Raw genomic sequence first — 6,000 nt, 5'->3', positions numbered from 1 at the left:
ACGCGGTCGTAGGATCGCGGTTTCGATTCCCAGACCGGGCGTTGTGAGTGTTTATTGAGCGAAAACACCTAAAGCTCCACGAGGCTCAGGCAGGGATGGTGGTGATCCCTGCTGTACTCTTTCACCACAACTTTCTCTTACTTCCTGTTTCTGTTGTACCTGTATTTCAAAGGGCCGGCCTTGTCATTCGCTGTGTCACGCTGAATATCCCCGAGAACTACGTTAAGGGTACACGTGTCTGTGGAGTGCTCAGCCACTTACACGTTAATTTCACGAGCAGGCTGTTCCGTTGATCGGATCAACCGGAACCCTCGTCGTCGTAACCGACGGAGTGCTTCCATTCCATTCCAATTGTACACTATTTTAATATACATACACGACGGCCTTCTTCCGGTTTCTTTCTACAAAACCCACTCACAAGCCTCTGGTCGGCCGGAGGCTATAGTAGAACATACCTGCCCAAGGTACCGCGCAGTAGGACTGAACTCAGAAATATGTGTTTGGGAAGAAAATTCTTTGCACTCAAACACAAATAACAACAATATGGCAGAGTATCTCGTTTTGATAATAAGTTGGAATACATGCATTTTGACACACACCGCATGTATATACATACATACTAACACGCACACACACACATATATATATATATATACATACATATATTTATATACTTACACCACAAACGTATCTGTTGCTACCCACAAACGTATCTGTTGCTACCCACATACGTATATCTATCTATCTATCTATCTATCTATCTATCTATCTATCTATCTACCTACCTATCTCTCTCTCTATCTCTCTCTCTCTCCCTCTCTCTGTCTATCTAAATATATATGAGGGTGTGTGTGTCTGCTATGTGTCTGTGTATGTGTATACGTGTGTGGAACAGTTATATTTAAACTGAAACGTAATCATGCAATTAGCGATATCTTAGAATTATGTAAAAGTTTTGAAGAAAAACATTAAATTTTCTTATTCTATCATTCCAAACCACTAACCTCTCCTGACATGTGCGAGTTCATTGAGCAGATTTTCGGGAATCTTAACCTTAAACGCATAAAATTTATGGTTGATAACAGTCGTAACCTTTGCGTCTAAGTTTTAAATATCAAGAGGAATAAGTAATTGATAGATTAAAAGTAAAAACTAATAATTTTCTTATATAAGACTAACTTCTGCAACCTTTAATGTACGCTTTAACAACTACACCTACAGATTTCAAATCACAGATTGAAGAGATGTGTTATGCACAACGTTCTCAATATATTTGTTACATGAGGAAAACGAACGTAAAATATACTGTATATAGAAGAATTCTTTGAAGCATTAAACTGAATGTTAGTTATACGCGACCCCTTAGCTTGTGCATAATTGAGAAGTTAGGCCAATTTTTGCAGAGATACCAGTCTCAAATAAATTCACTGAGAATAGTTTAGAAATAACGCGCCTACATAATTACTATTTAAACGGAGTGGATGTGTGGTAAGTAGCTTGTTTACGAACCACATGGTCTCAGGTTCAGTCTCAGTACGTGGCACAATGGGAGAGTGTCTTCTACTATTGCCTCAGGCCGACCAATGCCTTTTGAGTGGATTTGGTAGCCGAAACTGAAAGAAGCCTATCGTATATACATATATATATATGTATGTGTGTGTGTGTGTGTGTGTATCTGTTTTTATCCCCACCATCGCTTGACAACCGATACTGGTGTGTTTATATCCCCATAACTTAGCAGTTTGGCAAAAGGAGAGCCGGTTGAATAAGTTTTAGGCTTACAAAGAACAAGTCCTGGGGTCGATAACTTTGTCTAAAGGCGGTGCTTCAGCATGGCCTTGGTCAAATGACTCAACCAAATAAAAGATTTTAAAAGACCCACCTGACACTTAACGAAACTCAGTAACTTATCTGTAGAATTATTTATCTTCATACCTATTCTGTTGCTATAATCGCATATATATATATATATATATATATTTCCTAACTTCAATTCGCTTGAATATCAGAGTACTTTAGTGAATCAATAACAATTTTACCATCCCTTCATGTAAACGTCGACTTCAGTATCAAGTACACTCTTATTTGAATAAAATTTCATTGTTCCATTTACATTTTATCAGCTTAAAAATTTTGAGACTTGTTCAAATATATTTGATTTCGAAACCTTTGTCTTCCTACATACCTACACACACTTAACTTCAAACATATAGACGAAAAGTAAGTTTTAAGCCACTCATCTAAACACGAATAAATTTATATTCACTTCCTAAAAATCATATGATTCAATTTCAGATCTATTCATCATACCATAAAATCTTTTAATAAAAATGAAATCTATCTTGATAAAATTTATGAAAGAATTTTAAAATTTAATCTTTAGCTTCCCTTTAATGTTTTTAATCATCCATCATCTTTTAATCGAAATTTCAGCTTAGATTTCTAGTTCATGCCTAAATCCTACATTTCCAAAACTTCAAATTTTCCATGGTATTTATCTATTAAGCTATCAACTTGCATGCACTTAAATTACAAATGGATATTAATTACTCCCAATTCGTTATTTGCACCCAGAATTATGAGTTGATCCATTGTTTGTAAAATTAAATTGGAAAAAAATAATTATGCTGAAGGCATATATCCTGTCATATTCAATGTTACCTGAAATATTCTTTAAATCTCTTACTTCAAATTTCGATTTTACACATTCTTTTATTTTAACATTATATATATATATATATGCATATATATATATATATATTATATATATATATATATATATATATATATATATATATATATATATATATATATATATATTATATATATATGCTGGCAGCAATTTTTTAAATTTTATTCTTTTTCTCAATCTAAACTCAAATTTGTTTAGAGAGTCCTCCGTGAATTTTTGTATCACTCACGTCTAAAGGTTTGCATAATGTATTATATGATATTTTATAATAGAAATATTATGAAATAAGCTAATGATATGGATAAGATATAGTAGAATATTATATGAAATATATTATAAATCTATATTCTAAAGGAAGACTGTGTTAATTCTTTTCCCTCAATTCCATGTATACAGAAATGACAGAAGTAAATAGACTCCCTTATAATCATTAAAATTTATTTAAATCTGAAATTATACTTTCAAATTATTTATCAATTGTAATAATGTGAATATTTGATATTTAGTAGACATGTCAAAGACCCTGTTAGGCATGTTGCTGATCTGAAGATGAATATTCTCTTGCCGAATTTCCCGACAGGTTTCATACAGTAGGCTCAAAAATATCTTGCTTTGGAGATCCTTTCCTGTTCTTTTTCTGTTCCAGAAGTTTTCAATAGGATTCATATTTGGTGACTGGCTTGGTCATAGAAGCTTTTTAATGCCATTCTCATTCAATAGATCTTGGGTAATTTTAGCCGTGTGATAATGAGTCCCATATTCCATAAATAAAATTGTCTTTAATCATTTCAACTCTGGAGAAAATTGGAAGGAGTCCTTTCTGCAATATGAACAGATATTTATCCGAGTTTATATTTCCCTCACACTCCGCCAGCTCTGATCAAACATGGCCCCAAATACTCCCCAGACCATCACAGAATAGCTGCTGTGTTTCATTGCTGGCTGCAATATTTTCACATCAAATTTCTGATCACATAGTCTCCAGACCCACACTCGAACACTGTCAGGAAATACAGCAAATCTGTACTCCTCAGAAAATATGACAGTGTCCCAAATCTTTTCTCCTCTTGATGTTGGCTGGTTGAAGAAGTCGCTTCTTTCTTGCTGCTCTGCCATAGTAACTAAGTTTGTGGAGTTACCAGACAACTATTCTGGGACGGGCATCATCATCAAATAGTTTTGCAATATCAGAAGCCTTGCAACGAAAATTATTCTTCACAATTCATTTAGCAAAGAAAAGGGTCCTGTCAGAGGACTCTGGTCAATCTGGGCAAGATGATGTGGACTCCTTCCCCTCTCTGGTGAATTGCACAATCATACTATTAACTCTAGTAATCGGAATCCTAAGGTTTTCTGCGATTTTACGCTATGTCCACATTCAGAATGACCGACAGTACAGCCTCTTTTGAATTCAGACAGCTCAAAGTCTTCTTTTGTATATGCCATGATTAAACAATCACATATAGAACCTGAAACATAGAAACATAAGGATGTTAATTGATAAAAATATATAAACCTTTAAATGTTAAAATAATCATAAAACGACGTTTTATGGGTTGTCTATTTACCTCTGTCATGCCTCAGTCTCTTTTTTTAGTATTCCTTTCATCAGCCGATCCCACATATTTTCCCCAGCAACTTCTGTTGTGACTACATGGCTTTGATAATGCAGTCTCTTTTTGTATAATTAATTCTTCATTTATATATTTATTAATTTATTTTTATACTTGGGGATGGTCATCTTTTGTCAATTAGACAAACGCGCTTTGTATTTTATCTTCCCTATAGATTTATTATTTATTATTTATTTATCAAAGATTTTTCGTCACACATACCACGAATTTTCAATAACTTTCTATCCCATATCTCTCCACTTATCTCGCCTATTACATTTTGTTTTGAGAAAGACAAAATCACTGAAGCTGTTACAGTGTGTGGGACGAAAGGACCTTCACAGATAAACGAAAAATAATACAAATATTGGGTCGTCCGGAAAGTTCATGCCGATTTTTAAAGGAAAAGAAAAAGTCAATAAATATTTGTGATTACATTTTTAATCAACCAAATATGAAACATTTTGTTGCACAATGTGTCTCCATCTTTCTTTTAACTTGAAAATACCGTCTTGCAGAATTGAGGTGGTTTCATGCCAAAGAATTCATCAAGGTATCTTTTTACCTCATCCAAGGAATTGAACTTTTTACCATTAAGAATATTCTGCAGAGACCTGAATAAGTGGAAATCTGAAGGAGCAATATCTGGTGAATATGGAGGCTGGGGTAACACATCGCAGCTGAGATGCAGCAATGTTTGTCTGGTTCCCAAAGCATCTAGTGCTGAAAATGAACTTTCTTATCTTCCGCTTTAAAGGGTTACAGAATTAACACATGTTATAGGAACATAAATCTTCTTCCACGAAAAGACTGCTCTAAATGGAGGTATAGTCAAATCCTATTTTGTGGACTCAACCATGTTCTAAAATAAGTGGAAAGGTACGCTACTATAAATCGGCACAAACTTTCCGGACAATCTAATAGTACTAAAGGGAATATCAAATAAATAGTGCGTGTGATTAATTGGCAAAAAAATTAACATCACCAAGTATAACAATTTCTATTTCAACACAAGATTTCACATCAAAAATTTTGTAAAACTTATTTATTTATTTATTCATTTATTTGTTATTACTGTTGTTGTTGTTGCCGCTGTTATTCTTCTTCTTCTTCTTCTTCTTCTTCTTCTTCTTCTTCTTCTTATTATTATTATTATTATTATTATTATTATATTATTATTATTTTTTTTTTTTATTTTTATTATTATTATTATTATTATTATTATTATTATTATTATTATTATTATTTTAGTATTATTATTATTTTCATCTAATACAATAACAATAGAATCAAGAGCCAATCCTTTAGCTTAATCCCTGTCTATAACTTACTCTTCTCTTACCCATCCATCACAGCAATTTGAAAGCTATCACTCTATTGATCTTATACAAATTACCGATAAACCACGTAATTCACATTAATTTTATATATTTATCAGAATCTACAAGTTTTATCAATAGAATAATAGACATATTTCTTTCCTTTCATGAAATATTTAACTATTCGATATTTGACCTTATTTACCTAATTCGATTATCTCTTTCGTTCTCCATTTCTCGTAATTCTTGCCTATTTCTCGTTTCTCTCACTCCACCAAACTTTTAAAATTTCACTTTCCTCAAACTCACTTTGTTTCTCCTTTCATTCTCCTTCTTTTCTCAATTCAAAGAGTAAAACAAAAATCAAAAACAAAAA

Source organism: Octopus sinensis, linkage group LG15 (genome assembly GCF_006345805.1).
Source record: "Octopus sinensis linkage group LG15, ASM634580v1, whole genome shotgun sequence".
NCBI lineage: Eukaryota > Metazoa > Mollusca > Cephalopoda > Octopoda > Octopodidae > Octopus > Octopus sinensis.
Note: the sequence above shows the minus strand (reverse complement) of the source record.